Genomic DNA, 18,506 nt, shown 5'->3' with positions numbered 1-18,506 from the left:
CCGGGAGGTGGCACAGTGGTAAAGCTTTGGACTCTCAAGCATGAGGTCCTGAGTTCAATCCCTGGCAGCACATGTGCCAGAGTGATGACTGGTTCTTTCTCTCTTCTCCTTTCTCATAAATAAATAAAATCTTTAAAAAAAAAAAAAAGCAAAGACTGTAATTAAAATTTCAGAACACATTTCTCAAAAAGGCTTTTATCCATTTCAGAAAAGTACAATTATTACTCTGACTCCACACACAAATTAGCTTTGTGTTTAATCTGGTACCAAAAGACACAGCAGGGAGTTCTTCTGTGGTTTCAATCACTTATAAATACTTGCCAGTAGCCCGGGGTCAGGGTACTGGAAAATAGAGTGCTGAACTGTCAAACATGAGGTCTTGAGTCCACACAATGTGTCACAATAATGTTCTGCCTCTTTCTCTCATTAATAGACATTAAAAAATGTCTGCTGGGGCTGGGTGGTGGCACATCTGGTTGACAGCACATGTTATAATGCTCACAGACCTAGTTCGAGCCCCCGGTCTCCACCTTTAGAGGGAAAGCTTTGAAAGTGGTGAAGCAGTACTGTGAATGTCTCTCTACCTTGCTCCCTCTCTATCTCCCACTTCCCTCTATCTCCCATCTTCCACTCTTGATTTCTAGCTGTGTCTATGCAATAAAGAAAGATTAATTTTTTAAAAAAGGAAAAGAACGTCTACTGGGTTAAGCAACTAAGTGTACTCATACTATGGAATGATGCTATGAAACACTAGTCACAGTGTGTTTCAGTGCAGTATTATGGAAGTGGTGAGTGGGGGCTGGAAATAGTTCGCCCAGAAGAGAGAGGTCTTGCCTTGCATGATGCTCGGTGCAGGGACCATACAGAGTACCATGGATGTCACTGAAGCAGCTTGAAGGCTGGCAACTGGCAACTTCCCTCTGCTCTGTCCTTCTCCCCATCTTGCAATAAAAACTGAAAACTGGGTCAAGGAGGTTGTTGAGGGGGCACTGCACACATGAAAGACTCTGCAGTTGTTTTCATTAAGGGCTTGGGGGTCAGCCTGGCAGCTAGAGCACTGGACTCACATGAAAGCATGCGTTCCCCTCCTGCACTGCTGGTGGGAATGCCAATGGGTCCAACCCCTGTAGAGAGCAGTCTGGCGAACTCTCAGAAGGCTAGAAGTGGACCTACCCTGTGGCCCTACAATTCCTCTCCTGGGCATATAGCCTAAGGAACCAAATACACCCATCCAAAAAGATTTGTGTATACCTATGTTCATAGGAACACAATTTATAATAGCCAAAACCTGGAAGCAACCTAGGTGTCCAACAACAGATGAGTAGCTGAGCAAGTTGTGTTCTATATACACAATGGAATACTACTCAGCTATTAAAAATGGTGATTTCACCTTCTTTACCCCATCTTGGATGAAGCTTGAAGGAATCATGTAAAGTGAGACAAGTCAGAAAGAGAAGGACGAATATAGGATGATCTCACTCATAGGCAGAAGTTGAAAAACAAGATCAGAAGAGAAAACACTAAGCTGAACTTGGACTGGAGTTGGTGTATTTCATCAAAGTAAAAGACACTGGGGTGAGGGGAGGGTTCAGGTCCTGGAACATGATGGCAGAGGAGGACCTAGTAGAGGTTGAACTGTTACGTGGAAAGCTGAGAAATGTTATGCATGTACAAACTACTGTATTTACTGTCACTGTAAACCATTAATCTCCCAATAAAGAAACATTAAAAAAGAAAGAAAGAAGGAAAGAAAGAAAGGGTTCTGATGCTTGATGTCAGCACAGTATATGCCAGGGATAGGTGGTTCTCATCCTAGCCCCACCCACACCCCACCCCACCCCCACCAAGATATTTTTGCCTCCAGGGTTACTATTGGGGCTTGGTGCCTGCACTACAAATCCACTGCTCCTATGGCCATTTGTTCTTTTTCCTTTCTTTCTTCCTTTCTTTCTTTCTTTCTTTCTTTCTTTTTTTTTGATAGGACAGAGAGAAATTGAGAGGGGAGGGAGATAGAAAGGGATAGAGAGAGTGACCACTTGTGAAGCAAAACTTAACAGGTGACAAGCCAGAAGCTTGAACCGGGATCCTTGTACAGGTCCTTGTGCTTCGTACTATGTGCACTTAAAATAAAAAGTATACACTAAAACACTCACATGTGAGTGAGGAAGCAGAGGCCTTGGGACTCTGCAACAGTGCTGGGATATAAAACAGTGGCACTACTAAGGAGAGGTATAAACCAGCACTGCTCTGCAGGAGTTTCACGTATCTTTAGAAAGTTCGACACAGCTACCTTATAGATGAAGGATTCCACTCCCAGGGATACACCTGAGAGAACTAGAAACCTACGTCCGCATAGAAAGTCAAACACAAACGCTCTCAGCAGCATTATTCTTAAGAGCCTGAAGTGGAAAAACCCAACTGATGAACAGACAGAGTCCAGGTTATTATTTAGCCGCAAAAGGAGTGAAAGGTGAACATATGCTACAACAGGGATAAACCTTGAAAACACCAGGCTGATTATAAAAGTCAGGCAAAGGTCATAAACTGTAATTTCACTTTGTAAAGTCTTTTCTCAATGTGGCACTGAGGAAAGAACTAAAGACCTTGAGCATGTTTGAAACAGCTGAAGAACTGTAAAATGTTGTATTCTCAGAGAGGGGGGAGCAGGAGGGGAGGGAGGAGAGGGAGTGCTGATACTCTGCTCCACCTTCCAGGTGAGCATGCCAGCTACCAGCTGAGAAAGCTCCTGGTCTCTCAAATCTTTCTTTTAAAAAGTTATTTTTAATAAAGTGAAATACTGGTCTGACAAAATAGCTCCCTTCAGTAGTGGGATGCTTTGCGATGTGTGTGCGGCCCAGGTTCAAGGCCAGCCCTCACCAAATCCAAGGAAGGTGCTTTGTCTTTTTCACTCTCTCTCTCATTACCTCTATCAAAAAAAAAAAAAAAAAAAAAGGAGGGGGGGAGTGGAGGGGGAAAGAAAAAAGCCAGAGCACCACTCAGCTCTGGCAAACACAATGGTCAGTGCCAGAGCCCGGCCCTCAGGTGCATGAGTCCTATACTTTACCACTGAGCTGTTTGCAGAATCTGGCTGTGATTACTCTTTCAGGACATGTCAAGAAAAGGTAAATTCTGGGTGGAGAGTAGATAGCATAATGGTTATGCAAACAGACTCTCATGCCTGAGGCTCCAAAGTCCCAGGTTCAATCCCCCGTACCACCAGAAGCCAGAGCTGAACAGTGCTCTGGTTAAAAAAAAAAAAAAGAAAAGGTAAATTCACAGGGATGGAAAGTAGATCACAGATCAGGACACAGCTCTGATGGTCAAGCATTGGGCCTGCAGGCCTGAGGTTCCCTGTTCAATCCCCTGCCCTAACATGTACCAACCACAGTGGTGATCTTGCTTGTGTAACTTTGGCCTCATGTGAAATTCTCTTATATATGATCATTAAAATAAATCTTAGAAAAGAAAAAGGTCACTGATTGCCAGGAGCTGGGAGCAGCAGAGAAAAGAGTTAATGAGAACTGGGTTTCTTACTGGGGTGACTAATGTTCTTGAATTACAGCACAGAAATGAATAAACAGCTCTGTAAATGTACTAAAAGCCATCAGGTACTTTTCAAAAAGCATGAACTTTAATTATATCCTCAATAAAGTGATTGCTTTTCCAAAACCATAAATGTTTGTAAATCAACATATGAATGGCAAAGAATGGACTGAATGCTTGATAAAACCGTGATGGGAAAAAATGCTGACATAAACATTAAGCAAAAATAAAACTATAAAAAGGAAAAAATGTCAAGGCTGGAGGCACTGAGTGGGAGGGTGGACCAGGCTCCATAAGCAGGGAGTACCAAGAAAAGGGAAGGAGGGCTGAGCAGTCCCCCACAGAGAAGAACAACACTGAACAAGAAGGTGTAAGACAGGCCAACTCATCACAGTTCAGAAATACAGAAGAATATGCAAGAAGGAAATGCAACTGCTGCTGCTCAAAATCCTTAGGCCTGTCAGGGTACAAAGAGTCGAGCTGTAGCGCAGTGGGTTAAGCGCAGGTGGTGCAAAGTGCAAGGACCAGCATAAGGATCCTGGTTCGAGCCCCCGGCTCCCCACCTGCAGGGGAGTCGCTTCACAAGTGGTAAAGCAGGTCTGCAGGTGTCTATCTTTCTCTCCCCCTCTCTGTTTTCCCCTCCTCTCTCCATTTCTGTCTGTCCTATCTAACAATGATAACATCAATAACAACAACAACTACAAAATAAAAACAAGGGCAACAAAAAGGAAAATAAATGTTTTTTTGTTTTTTTTTTAAAAAAAGGAAAGAAAAGAAAGAACCAGGCCATGAAAAACAGGCGCTTCAAGAAAAAGAGGGGGACAGATTCAGGACACTAGTGACTGTTGAGTAGGGCAGAGGCGTCTCTGTCTCCTCTCGTCTTTCATCTCTTGGGAGAAAGCAGCCTTTCATTGCTTTGGGAAGCAACAGCCCCGTTGCGTGGTCTCAGAAATTCTGGACAGAAGAGTTGTCACTTGAAAAATGGCTCGGTTAGCAAGTAAAGGGGGAAAAACAATGAAAGGAGAGGGGGCGATGAAGAGAGAACATAGAGAAAGGAACAAGCTTCATTTCTCACAGGCATTTCTGGACTAATGTTAGCACTGCTGCCAGGAGGGGCAGGCAGTGGGGCCAGTGAGAACAGCAGCTTTTGTCCCCAGGACCCAGAGGCCCCAGTTCAATCACAGCCCCACCTTAGGCCAGGTGGGCAGTGTTCTGCCCTTTCTCTCCCTTTCAATACATTAATAGATAAATCAGTGGCCCACCTGCAGGGGGAAAGCTTTGCGAGTGGTGAAGCAGTGCTGCAGGTATCTGTTTCTCTCTCCCTCTCTAGCACCTCCTTCCATCTTGATTTCTGGCTGTCTCTATCCAATAAATAAAGATAATTTAAAAAATTTTTAAATAAATCAGTGGAAGGAGGGAAGAAAGAAAAGTGCTGCCAACTTAGCATGGGTCTTTCTTAAACTTAAAATTTAATCTTTTAATTTTTTTTCTTGGCACTGTCAAGGCCTTGCACATGGTCAGTTTCACTGCTACAGGACCAACTTTTTCAGAGAGAGACCACAGCCCACAGCACCAGAGCTTCCTCTGGTGCTATGCTAATAAATTTGAGTCCTATGTGGTGCCAGGACTCAAATCTGAGCCAGGTTCCCAACAAGGCATATGTCCTACCTGGAGGTTAGCTGTAGCCCCAATTCATTTTTATAGAGGGACACTAGAGCAGCACACAGATCTGGCACGGGGTGGGCAGCAGGTGAACTCTGGGACCTCAGTGTGCTTTTACTGTGTGCTTGCACTGAACTATCTCCCCTTCCCTGAAATGTACCTTGCTCTCTTTAACCTTTATTATGACACCAAAGCCTAACTATATAAACCCACGGTGAAAGGCATCCTGGAGGGGGAGCATTATGCAAAGCAGCTGCATCCCTACTAGGTGCTCAAATAGACACTGAGGCACCTTCCTCGTGAAATCAGCTCTGAATTGCACACTATGACACAGTTAAATGGACTCTGCAATGGGCACCCCTGGCTGGCAAGGCCAAGTGCAGCTGGAGCAAAAGGTTTCTTAAGGGCAAGGACCAAGTGGCACATTTCACCTGCAGACTTGACACCTCTCCCAAGGCACACTCTGCTATGCATTGCAATCACCCACTAGTAGAGAAAAAAAACAAGGTGCCCAGTCCCCACCTGCCAGGATGCAAGAGACCCAGTCAGAGGAGCCTTTGAAAAGCTGAAGCTGGCTCCCCGTGGAGAACACAGGACTGCCTGAGGAAGGGACCAGGCTTGATGTCCAGCACCACACACAACAGCATTCTTTCTGGTGTATGCCTGACCCTTAACAAATAATTTTTTAAAAACCTGAAAAGGCAAGGCAACAACCAAACTGAATTTTGAAGGCTATAATGGGACAAAATGAAAGCATCCAAAGAGAAAACTGAAGGGCTTAAGGGACCAGGAGTTACTAAGCACACAGAACGAGAGCAGAGTCAGGATTTAGTCATGGAAGTATCCTGGATGCCATGCAAAGGGGTGGGTTTATCACAAAGATGGTGGGAGCAACTGAAAAAATGTTAATGGGGTGTGGGGCACAATGGTGATTCAGCAGATGAATAAAGTCTTAACTGCTATTAATAGCAGACCACCAAGAGGATGGACAGACACACACACACACACACACACACACACACACACACACCCCTACCTAGCTGCTCCCAGTGCTGTGGCTCTCATGGTACCAGGACTTTAACCTGTGCTGCACACTTGACAAGCTATTCTTTCAGCTTCTATGTTTGTTGCTTTTAATTTTTTTTATTTTAGTTCTTAATAAGAGAGAAAGAGCAAACACCAGCACATCACTCTGGCACATGCAGTGTCAGGGGACTGAACTGAGGACTTCATGTTTAAGAATCCACTGCTCTACCTCTCAGCTGCCCTGCTAACTTTTTAAAGATCTACTGATTTCAAGAGAGAGAAAGAAGCCAAAGCACTGATGTGCATATGGACTGTCAGGGGTATCCAAGTCTTGTATTCTAGCCACTGAGCCATTTCCTCAGCCACAACCGCCATAACTTTTAAAAATTTCAGACATCAAGATAATCTTGTATATACTCTGCAACAAACCACACATGCTTAGCCAGCATATCTGAAATACAATAAATAAAACTAGCCTTTCTTCTATTTTTTAGGCTTATTAACTGGCAGGAGCAGGGAACCACAGCACCATTTGCAATGTCAGGGACTGAGTCTGGAAGTTCAGGCCTGAAAGCCTACTGCACGACCCGCTGGGTCATTGCTGTTTCTTTGTTTTATGTGGAGCTGGAGCCTTGTGCATACATTTTATTTTCTTTATTCCAAAAGACAGAAACAGGAAGGGAGATACACCACTGTTGCTTCCTCTGTTGTGATGGCATCTCCCAGGTGGTGCCTGGGCTCGAACCTGGGCCCCTTGCATGGCACAACAGGCACCCTACCCAGTGAACTGTCTGATAGCCCTTACTGCTTCACACTAAAGCCGGGATTCACAGTGAGAAGAGACTTGAGCCAACAGAAAGCCTCCGTGGGTTGTGACGCCAGCAGCCACACTATCTGGTACTAACAATCCCAACCACCACAGGAGTTTCCCTGCCTAGTCTGGCTCTGTTGGCATCAGCACACACCAAAAATCCTGACATTTTATATCCAGTAGGAAACAACTATCAGAATAGGAACTTCTCTTTAAAAAAAAAAAGAAAAAGGTTTTATTTATTTATGAGAAAGGAGAAGAAAGAAGCAGACATCACTCTGGCACATGTGCTGATGGGGATCGAACTCAGAATCTAACTGGGAACCTCATGCTTGAGAGACCAAAGCCCTATCACTGTGTCACCTCCCAGACCATAGGAACTTCAATACCAAGAAAAACTCAAGAGCTTTCTCTGCTGCCTGAAGATTATGACAAACAGTGGAGAAAAAATCATTTACTCAAAAAAAAAAAAAAAAATATATATATATATATATATATATATATATATATATATATATACATATATATATATCTTTCGATCTTCTTAGCAGCAAAGTCCCAGGAACCTTTTCCTATCCCCCTACCACCACCAAAACAAGATTCTGTGCTCTCTTCATACCTACAAACAACAAAAGAGCTTTCTACTTGCTACTTACCACCATTTACTATCACTGTGATTTTATAAGGATGCTGGCTTTTTCACAAGAAAATGATTTTTTACTGAAGAGGTAGGTCTTAAACAAACTTAGCTTTATGGGGAAAAAAAAAAAGTCCCTACATTTTCCTTGTTTTTCTCAATCTGTTCAGACTCACCAACACTCCATTTCAGGGGCCTGACCCCAAGTTTCCAAGACTTGATTCAATTCTCCTCACTTGACAATGTGACCAAGCTGACTGACAGGCCCACTTCAAGCCAGGGCAGCTCATTACGGCCAGGATGCAAATTCCAGCCCAGCCCCAACTAGTGCTGTGCTATCTCCCCCATCCCCATCTGAAAAAGGTAGCCAGGAGAAGTGATGCCACAGCCATGACCATAAAGAACAAAAACAAAAGGGCAACAGAAGCTCCTCTCTACTTCCTCCCCACCCCTGCACAGAACAGAAGGAAGCGAAGGCAGAAAGGAAAGTCAACTCGCCTGAAGCCATATAGAGCTAGGAGGCGGCATCCAGCCTAGAGACAGGCAAGCAGGCTGCCACTCCTCTACTATGGACCTAGCACTAGCCACCAACTAGTCACTGGTCTATGGACACAGGCATACTCTGCATACTCTAAAAACCTCACCCCCATAGCAGTTTTGAACTGAAGCAATACTCTCACCTGAGTCATCTGAAATAGATGTAAGATGCAGTATGTCAGATTAATGATTAAAAAAATAAAATCTCTTCTAGGAGAAATCCCTTTCTTCTTCATGGGGTCTGGGTCGGAGTTGGGGTTAGGCCCATGTTACCATGGAGGCTCAAGCCCCAGCCCTTACCTGCAATGGGGGAACCTTCACAAGTGACACAGTGCTGTCTTTCTCCATCTCTCTCCCCCTTCCCTCTTAGTGTCTCTCTATCCAACAAATGAATAAAAAGTGTGTACATACTCGCCTTAAAGGCTTCAGTTTAAAACAGAAATTCTGATTTACGTTTCACCCTAACCACCAAGGCTGTAAGTCCTCCTCATGCTCTGGGACACTGGACTTGACATTCAGATCTGTACTGTAACCAAAGCACCAAATAACAGAACAATCACATGGCACAGCCCTCACTCAAGTACTGCAAACTAATATGAAGAAAATCCCTTCTCCCTAGAGCGCACAGGTAAGTCAGAGGCAAGAGGCAGCTGGGCTGCTACTTCTTTAAAGACTCTGATGTGCACTCAAAAGAGGGACAGGAATGGGGCCAGGCGGTGGTGCACCTGGTTACGTGCACACATTGCAGTGCACAAGGACCCAGGTTCAAGCCCCAGTCCCTACAGGCAGGAGGAAGCTTCACGAGTGGTGAAGCAGGGCTGCAGGTGCCTCTCTTATCCTCCTCTCCCTCTCAATTTCTGTCTCTACCTAATAATAAGAACTAGAGATTAAAAAAAAAATACTAGGTTAGTTATCTCTTTATAGACAGAAGTCTACCCAGATCAGCATCCTACTTGGTTTGATCACTTAATAATCTGCCTTTACTCCTTGGCGTCTTCGTAGCCCGCGTCCTGCTAAGTGACACACAGAGGGCAGGCAGGCAGCACAGCTGGGTCCTGCGACAGGCTATGTCTCTTGGATCTGCTGTGAACTAGACACACCAAGGTCCCCGGCGCCCAGGCGGTGCCTCCTGAGACGACAGGGAGACACTCAGTCTCCAGTGGGCCACCCAGGACCAACTATGTCATTAGCTTTTCAGTCTAACCACCAAAAAATCCGCAGAACCCAAAGTGACGACCAGCCGTGTCTGGGACGGGGCATTCAGCCTGCTGTGGCCCCACTTCCCACACAAGCCCCCACAGCGCCTGGCACCCAGGGTTTCCCCCCACCCCCCAGCACAGCCCCTGACACCCAGGAGCCTCCCTCCCGCAGCGCTGTCCCCGCAGGGAGAGGGCGCTAGGGGACAGATGACAATAGACAAGGCAACGGCAAGGGTGGCGGCCTCTCCTATAACTCAGGCCCCTGGAGTCAGCGGGAGTCCCCACCCGGACAGGAGCCGGCCGCAGGCCCGGGGTCCTCTGGCTCGGCCCAGGAGCGCGGTGGCTGACCGCAGGCGCCAAGGCAAGGGGCTCTGGAGGCGCAGGGCGCAGGCGCAGGAGGGCCCGAGGCTCAAGAGTCGGAGGACGCAAGCGTTAAGAGGGCCGAGGACTCAGGCGCGAGTGCGCGCAGGCGCAAGAGGGCCGAAGGCCCAGGAGCGGGAGCGCGCAGGCGCGGGCCCGACGGGGTCTGCAGGGCCGCCTGGGCCCAGCCGCGCGGACGGCGAAAAGACGGACCAGCCCTCCGGGACGCACGGTCGCGGGGGCCCGTCTCTTGTTCTTACCGCGCTGCGCCGCCTCGCTCGCTTGCTCGCTCTGGACTGGGGCCGGGCGGCGAAGTCGCCCGGTGGCGCAGACCGAATCCGTTGAGTCCAGCCTCAGGGCAGCAGCCAACCCCGCGGCGCTGTTCGCCTGGCCCGCCCTGCCTCCCTTGCGGCCCTCGCCCTCGTCCCGCCCCACTCAGGCCCCGCACGGCCGCCCTGCCTGCGCATGCGCACGATGAGTCCCGCCCACATGCCACGCCCACTTCTCTCGGGGTCGCGCAGGCGCCTGCCAGTCAAAAGGCACACAAAGGGCTTGCTCAGTCAGTGCGCCTGCGCTGGGTCCCTGGCGCACTAATTTGATTGGTTGATTCCGAGTAAGTCGGCTATGTATGCACCTTCCGCAGCCCTAAAGTCCAGCTCAAGAAGCTCAATTACCTTATGTCAGAGACCCAAGGATACAGCTGAGCTGGAGCTAGGGTTGTGGGAGAACCTCAGAAGCCGTGACCTCCAGGACTTTCCAGTGCAACAGGGCACAGAAATGCAACCCCCCGCCAAAGGAAAGCTAAATATTCTTGGTGTGCAGTAGACAGTAAAATGCAATCGTTTGTACATGCATAACATTTCCCAGCTTTCCATATAACTATACAACCCCCACTAGGGTCTTCCTCTGCCATCATGTTCCAGGACCTGAACCCTAACCCCGCCCCCAGTCTTTTACTAGGTGCAAAAACCGAAATATTCTTTAACAAATTAAGGAACTTATTTTTGGTCAAACTATAAAGCGATTTATTTCTGATAGTTTGAACTGTATTAATAAATGTTTAAAGGTGTGTTTATTTGGAGGGTTAGGTGAATAAAACACACCCTTAGCCATGATTCCCTCGCACTCACCCACTTTCTGAGGGGGAGAAAAGTCTGCTAAGAGTAGTGGAACGAAACAGTTGTGAAACCTTGAAAGAATTTTTTTTTTTAATTTTGTGAAAGAAAGAGAAACCGGGGGCAGGGTGGTAGCGCAACTGATTAAGCGCACATGGCGCCAAGCGCAAGCACTAGTGTAGGGATCGGGTCGAGCCTCCCCAACCCCCCCTCCACCTGCAGGAGGGGTCACCTCACAAGCAGCGAAGCAGGTCTGCAGGTGTCTATCTTTCTCTCCCCATCTTCCCCTCCTCCCTCGATTTTCCTGTCCTATCCAAAACAACGACAGCAATAATAATAATAACAACAGTGATAAACAAAAAGGGCAACAAAAGGGGGGGAAACAGCCTCCAGGAGCAGTGGATTCGTAGTGCAGGCACCCAGCCCCAGCAATAACCCTGGAGGCAATTAAAAAAAAAAAAAAAGGGAGAAGCCAGGATTTTAATCACTGCAGTATATGAAGTTCCGAGGATGGAATCTGGAGACTCAAATTCAAGTCCTGTGCTCAACCACTGTACAACTGCCCTGAGAACTATTACATGACTGTAACATCATCTTAAATTTCCTAAGAAAAGGAGACTTGTATCTTATGGACCAAAAAGAAGATCCCACATTTTCCTTTATTATAAAAGAGCTACCTCCACCAGGTAGCCTCAGGGTTATTGAAGTTACCAAGACTGTGGCTTTTATCTTGTAGCAGAAAAAAAAAATCTTGCAGGAAGAAAAAAAAAAAGGCAGGTTAGATACATAATAGATAGGCAAAGAGACTCTCTAGCCTGAGGCTCCAAAGTCCCAGGTTCAATCTCCTGCACCACCATTAACCAGAGCTGGTCAGTGTTCTGGTAAAAATAAACAAATAAGGGGCCAGGCAGTGGCACACCTGGTAAGGCGCACACGTTACAGTGCACAAGGACCTGGGTTCAAGCCCTTGGTCCCCACCTGCAGGGGGAAAGCTTCACCAGTGGTGAGGCAGGGCTGCAGGTATCTCTCTGTCTCTCTCTCTGTCTCCCTTTCTGTGTCCCCCTCCGCTCTCAATTTCTCTGTCACTATCCAGTAAATAAATTTAATTTAATTTAAAAAATAAATAAACAAATGATAATAAAAACACATCATTGATATAAAAAATAATAAACCCCGGGGAGAAAAGTAAGGGAAATGTGTGGCACAGTGGATAAAGCATTGGATTCTCAACCATGAGGTCCTAAGTTCAATCCCCCACAGCACATGTACCAGAGTGATGTCTGGTTCTTTCTACCCTTTCTCATGAATAAATAAATTCTTTTAAAAAAAGAAAAAGTAGGGAGCCGGGCTGTAGCGCAGTGGGTTAAGCGCACATGGCGCAAAGCACAAGGACCAGCATAAGGATCCCGGTTCGAACCCCAGCTCCCCACCTGCAGGGGAGTCACTTCACAGGCGGTTCCCGGTTTGAACCCCAGCTCCCCACCTGCAGGGGAGTCGCTTCACAGGCGGTGAAGCAGGTCTGCAGGTGTCTATCTTTCTCTCCTCCTCTCTGTCTTCCCCTCCTCTCTCCATTTCTCTCTGTCCTATCCAACAACGACAGCAACAATAATAACTACAACAATAAAAAAAAACAACAAGGGCAACAAAAGGGAATAAATAAATAAAATAAATTTAAAAAAAAGAGAAAAAGTAAAGGAAATATCTAAACAGTCCACATCCCAGTCCTGTGATATTTAGGAGTTGCTACAAGAAGGAAGTTTTCAAGTCTATATAGTAATTGCAGAGAAAGAATCAAGGAACCCCTGGTCTTTATATTTTCCCAAACACAGCTCTAAGAGTGCTTTATCACCTTTTGCAGTGAATTAAGTCTGTTAGAAGCTGACCTCTTTCAATTACTTGAAAGTTAGAAATTAGCAAGATGAAGTCTTTTCTAAAGAATGATGGTGCTGGGCGGTAGTGCAGCGGATCAAGCGCACGTGGTGCAAAGCGCAAGGACCAGCACGAAGATCCGGGTTCGAGCCCTCAGCTCCCCACCTGTAGGGGGGGTCGCTTTGCAAGCAGTGAAGCAGGTCTGCAGGTGTCTATCTTTCTCTTCCCCTCTGTCTTCCCCTCCTCTCTTACTTTCTCTCTGTCCCATACAACAACAACAATAGCTATAACAATAACAACCACAACAAGGGCAACACAAAGGGCAACAAAATGTGAAAAATAGCCTCTTGGAGCACTGGCACCATACCCCAGCAGTAACCCTGGAGGCACAAAAAAAAAAAAAGAATGATTATGCGGTAGAGTAGATAGAATAATGGTTATGTAAAGAGACTCTCTTACCTTGAGGCTCCAAAGTCTAAAGTCCTAGGTTCAATACCCCACACCACCATAAGCAAAAGCCAGAGCCACAGCAGTGCTCTGGTAAAAAAAAAAAAAAAAAAGAAAAAAAAGAAAAAGGAAAAAAGAATTGCTGATAGTATGGCTTATTTACATAATCATTGTTTTGCCTGATGTATCTTCTTTCTACCTCAAGACCCGCCCTGCCTGCAGGATAACATTAATCCCACCAGATAAAACCATCGCAACAGTTGCTAAGGAAGCTTCCACCTTCCCTGCTGGGGTTCATGTGAGGTGGCTCCAGCCAGGAAGGTAAGCTTACTGAGGCTCTATCACCAGCTCAAGAGACTGCGTGATAAAGAAAGAGGCTCGGAGAGAATTCTGGTATGAAAACTCGATTTATTCAGGGGTGGGCTTAGGTTTATATAGAAAGTTAAACAAAGAACATTTTTCAAATATGTCAGAAATTACAGGTTTCTTAAAGGTCAGCTTGCCCCTGTAGTAGGGGGCTGCAGATACATAAAGGTCAAGATAATTAGTCTCTTGATGAAGGCAAAGAAGTGGCTCGCTTCATTCCTGTCCCACATCTTGGAATCCGAGTCTATGCCCAAAGTTTGGCGTCGAGCAAAGGTAATAGCGGTTTTGAAACCAAAGAAAGACCCAACACTGGCCGCCAGCTATAGACCAATTTCTCTCCTCTCCGTGTGTTACAAACTCCTTGAGAGGCTGCTTCTGTCACGTATTTCTCACCTTACAGAGAAATTCCTATCACCCGCCCAAGCTGGTTTCCGCCCAGGAAGATCTACCTGTGAACAAGCCCTGGCCCTCTCAACTTACATTGAAAATGGATTCCAGAAGAATTTAAAGACGGGTGCTGTCTTTGTTGATCTCACAGCAGCCTATGACATGGTCTGGCACCTTGGTCTCCTAGTCAAGATCTCAAGATGCCTGCCTCCATGGGTGGCCAACACTATATCGTTTCTTCTCCAAAACAGAAGATTCCGGGTGCATCTGGGTGACAAGTCTAGCAGATGGAGACTTGTCTCAAGTGGCCTCCCCCAGGGCTCTGTTCTGGCTCCTACGCTATTTAATATTTACATCAATGACCTCCCAGAAACTTCTTCAAGGAAGTTCATCTACGCCGATGACATCTGCTGTGCAACTCAGGCATCCAAGTTCGACATCCTCGAGGAAACACTCACGAAAGACATGTCTCTGATATCTGATTACTGTAAAAAATGGCGACTAATCCCTAGCACTGCAAAAACGGTATCATCTGTTTTCCATCTACACCATGCCTCGGCCTTGCGTGAGCTTAATGTGCAGCTTGGTGATACGAGAATCCGGCATGAAGCCCAGCCAGTCTATCTTGGCGTTACTCTCGATCGCACTCTGTCATTTCACGAACATCTCATAAAAACTGCAGCAAAGGTGGGCACAAGGAATAACATCATTGCATGACTGGCCAGCTCCTCATGGGGTGCGAGCGCTTTCACACTACGATCATCATCTCTGGCATTATGCTATTCCACTGCAGAATACTGTGCCCCAGTATGGTTCCATAGCCCCCATGTCCACTTGGTCGATTCCAAATTATATTCCTCCATGAGGATAATTTCTGGAACCATCCGTTCCACCCCGGTTCCATGGCTGCCAGTTCTTAGCAACATCGCCCCGCCAGATATTCGTTGGGATGCGGCATCATCTAAGTTCATTTCCCACGTCTATGCTCGACCGGACCTGCCAATATACGCAGATATCTTCGCCCACCCTGTCCAACGCTTGACGTCTTGTCACCCAATCTGGTCCCCTACGCCTACACTGAACTTCTCTGTTCCAGACTCTTGGAAACAGAGTTGGCAGTCAGCTGAGGTAAAGAACAAACACCTCATCACAGACCCCTGCAAGCGTCAACCCGGCTTTGACCTAGCACGTTATGATTGGGCCCTCCTTAATCGCTATCGAACAGGCCATGGCCAGTGCGCCGCTATGTTCCATCGCTGGGGAGCCAGAGACACCCGAACTGCCCCTGCGGCTACAGACAGACTATGACCCACATAGTCAACGACTGCCACCTCTCCAGATTCAAAGGAGGTCTCGAAACTTTACATCAGGCTCAACCTGACTCTGTTGACTGGCTACGGAAGAAGAGCAAATGCTAGAAGAAGAAGGTGGTGGTTTTGGAAAAGATACATTTTGATTGGTTACAAGGTACACCAATCAGGTACAAGGGTAATATGCAAATGAGTGATCATATTATAAATTATCAAGGTTCATGTAAGACAAAGGATAAGGTGGACTGGCCACATTCCACACCTAATCAGGACTACCAAGATACAAGTGAATACAAAATGAAACATCTACATTCTGTGAAACAAAAAGAATTCAACTCGATTAGTTACATTTCTAGTCTTCTAGGTTTGTTGAAATGCAGGAACAGTGGACCTGTCTGCCTGTGCTCCAGAGAACTGGGGAACATTTTATTTCATAAATGTTTAAATTGATTAACTTCTTAAAAGTGTTTAACACGGCAATTCTTCATCTCCAAATTGAAATAAAAATTATTTGTATGTATTTAGATAAGAGAGGTTCCAAAACATTATGGAGGGCCCCCAAGATGTCCTGTGAACTGTCTTTGTGGAAAATTAATCCACAGAAAATTTGTCACTGTCACTCTTCTAAGAAGCATTGTCACTAATGTGTGTGTTAACTCTCTAAGTAACTTGAGTTTGTTAAAAGTTTTAAAATAAAATTAGTTAAAAATCAGTATACTTTAACTGAATTTGGTTTGAGGTCCCTGGCATACAGGGGTTGCTACACAAGATTAAATAAACTATTCTTTAAAGATTTATTTTTCTTTAATCTGAAGCCTTCCATCTAGCATGTGCCTACTAAAATATGGGGAAATTTTTTAAAAATCAAGCAGAGCCTTTTAAATTTAAAACAGGTAGCTCCCACGTAGGGTGTGTCTCAATCTTACTAAACTGAGTGTGACAAAAGGCAGAAAGAATATTGATATGTAAAGTTTTCAAATACTTTTTCAATTAAACAGGTGGAGCAGACCTGGATGGGTGGGGGAGAGATAGCACAGTGGCTATGCTAATAAATTTCATGCCCAATGGTCTGAACAGTGCACTGGTTTCCCTCTTTACATCTTTCTGCATTTAAAAATCAATTTAGCTAAATTCTTATGCTATAACATTACTGTTCATGTCTACAGGTTGAATATATATATATATATATATATATATATATATATATATATATATATATATATTCTGATTTGTTTCAAGACACTGTCAAAGATTTATTCTTTGTAAGTTAGGTTGGTACTTGTGTTTCTGATCTGATAGAAGATTTAATGCTTCACACATTTGCATTGAACAAAATTAATTATTTATTCTAAAAATGGTATTTTAAAGTGATACAAAATTAAAGGGTTGTTTTCAACATATTAGCTATGAGATTTACTCTAGCTTTTTAAGTTACCAGATCAGAGTTTTGATTTTTTTAAAAAAATATTTTATTTATTTATGAGAAAGATAGGAAGGAAGAGAACCAGATATCACTCTGGCACATGTGCTGCCGGGGATTGAACTCAGGATCTCATGCTTGAGAGTCCAAAGCTCTATCACTGTGCCACCTCCAGGACCACCAGAGTTTTTTTAATGTATGTTTTAATAGGGTTTGCTAAGAGATCTTCCCTGACTTAGTCATAGTCACTGCATGGGTGTGACTATGAAGAAAATATTAAATGGGGAGTCGGCGGTAGCACAGCAGGTTAAGTGCACATGACACAAAGTGCAAGGACTGGAGTGAGGATCTCGGTTCAAGCTCCCGGCTCCCCATCTGCAGGGGAGTCGCTTCACAGATGGTGAAGCAGGTCTGCAAGTGTCTCTCTTTCTCTCTTCCTCTCTGTCTTTCCTTCCTCTCTTCATTTCTCTCTGTTCTATGTAACAATAGGACAACAATATAACAACAATAACTACAACAACAATAAAAAAAACAAGGGCAACAAAAGGGAAAATAAATTATATATAAGTGTTTTCTGACTAAGAGTAAAAGGTAGATAAGAGAGAGAATATAGCTAAATAGAAACAAGTATAAATTATTTGGTCTAAATATTTAGAAATATTAAATATACTGAATGAGTTCTAATATTGTGTTTAAACATTTTTTAAATTATAATATTTGAGATGGTAATGATTTTATCTTGTCAGAGTCTTGAATATTGATCTGAAGGTACTATATAGACATACCTACTTATTAATATATTCTAAAATTGTATTAAAAATATTATAATCAAAATATGTTTAAGTCAATTCTAGTCATTGTTATCAAACAAATGCCTAACTTAGTTCAAATAAAGATAATACAAGTAAACTCCTAACTTGGTACAAGTTTTTATATTCTCCAAGACGTGTAATTTCTTGCTGGTCGCAAGTGAATGACTACAGCTGAGACAGTCTCCTGAGGAGCCAATTTTCCACCTTCCACATGGTGAGATCTTAATATAAGGGACACTGATCCCCAATTTTGGCTTAGATGCTTTATAGCAATGAGCTTATATTTTGTTCATGGGCGAGTACTATCCTTCCTTTTATAAGTTATAGCCACCTGAGTGCTTAGTGGTCCTTCATAAGATTCTCCTTTCATCCTGCTCTGTATTTACTTAACTAACTAAATAAATACCAAACATGAATAAAGTTTACTATTTAAATTTAATCTCTGGCACAATCTTAATATGGTTGTCACCTGTTAACTTCAGCATATTTAATATGGAACATTCCTTATATGTTTGTTGTGCTTTCTTGCTGAGTTCAGTGAACTCTATTTTGGTTATTAGTTTCTTGTTTACATGACATGTAAAGATCTCCCATTCTGTAAGAGGTCTCTCTGTATGTGTAATTTCTAAAATTTCAAAATGTTTTGATTTGATGTAGTCCCATTGGTTTATTTTTAGTCTTTGTAACTAGATTTGAATCATTGAAGATGCTATATATATATATATATATATATATATATATATATATATATATATTTTATTAATGAGAAACATAGGAGGAGAAAGAAAGAGCCAGACATCACTCTGCAATGTGTGCTGCCAGGGATTGAACTCAGAACCTCATGCTTGAGAGTCTGATGCTTTATCCACTGCGCCACCTCCCGGGCCACGAAGATGCCCCTTAAAGCTTATATAGAAGGGACCAATACTTTCCTCTAAAGTTTGATTAGTTTCTGACCTCACATTCAATTCTGGACCCATTTTGTGTTTGGCAGGATATAGTGGT

At 44.4% G+C, this 18,506-nt stretch overlaps 1 protein-coding gene across 5 annotated transcripts in view; it reads right to left on the bottom strand.

The window, feature by feature from the left end:
* The window catches only part of SPECC1L (sperm antigen with calponin homology and coiled-coil domains 1 like), a 129,246-nt gene extending 119,032 nt beyond the window's left edge, over positions 1-10,214 (bottom strand). For 3 of the 5 annotated variants that reach the window (XM_060193920.1, XM_060193930.1, XM_060193939.1), the window contains exon 1: positions 10,036-10,173. The gene's annotated coding sequence lies outside the window, so the exon portion shown is untranslated. Of the gene's footprint in view, positions 1-10,035 lie in introns of all 5 variants that reach the window. The other 2 variants (XM_060193941.1, XM_060193946.1) reach the window with 1 other exon arrangement.
* Positions 10,215-18,506: the final 8,292 nt, after the last annotated feature.

The sequence above is a fragment of the Erinaceus europaeus genome, chromosome 1 (assembly GCF_950295315.1).
Source record: "Erinaceus europaeus chromosome 1, mEriEur2.1, whole genome shotgun sequence".
NCBI classification, from domain to species: domain Eukaryota; kingdom Metazoa; phylum Chordata; class Mammalia; order Eulipotyphla; family Erinaceidae; genus Erinaceus; species Erinaceus europaeus.
This window is presented reverse-complemented; position numbering and strand designations above follow the sequence as displayed.